The sequence below is a fragment of the Arachis ipaensis genome, chromosome B02 (assembly GCF_000816755.2).
Source record: "Arachis ipaensis cultivar K30076 chromosome B02, Araip1.1, whole genome shotgun sequence".
Taxonomy (NCBI): Eukaryota; Viridiplantae; Streptophyta; class Magnoliopsida; order Fabales; family Fabaceae; genus Arachis; species Arachis ipaensis.
Window position 1 is genome coordinate 63,180,500 of NC_029786.2, and position 470 is coordinate 63,180,969.

Genomic DNA, 470 nt, shown 5'->3' on the forward strand with positions numbered 1-470 from the left:
GCTATCTGCTATTTCCATTTTCTTTCAGAGACAAAGCCACTCAATGGTTGGAATCCTTCCCAAGAGACAGCATCAACAATTGGGATGATCTAGTGACCAAGTTCCTTGCCAAGTTCTACCCACCTCAAAGAGTTATTAGATTGAAGACTGAAGTACAAACGTTCACACAAATAGATGCTGAACCCTTGTATGAGGCATGGGAACGATACAAAGCTCTAATCAAGAAGTGTCCACTAGGAATGTTCAGTGAGTGGGACAGATTGCAGAATTTCTATGAAGGCTTGACACTGAAATCTCAAGAGGCTTTGGATAGGCAACGCCAACCATCACAAAGGAAAGGAGTGATGGAGTTGGAAGGAGTGGACTCAATCTTGGCTCAAAACAAAATGATGCAGTAGCAAATTCAACAACAATTTGAGCAAATGGCCAAGAAGATTGATAGCCTCCAAGTTGCAGCAGTTAATACAAGC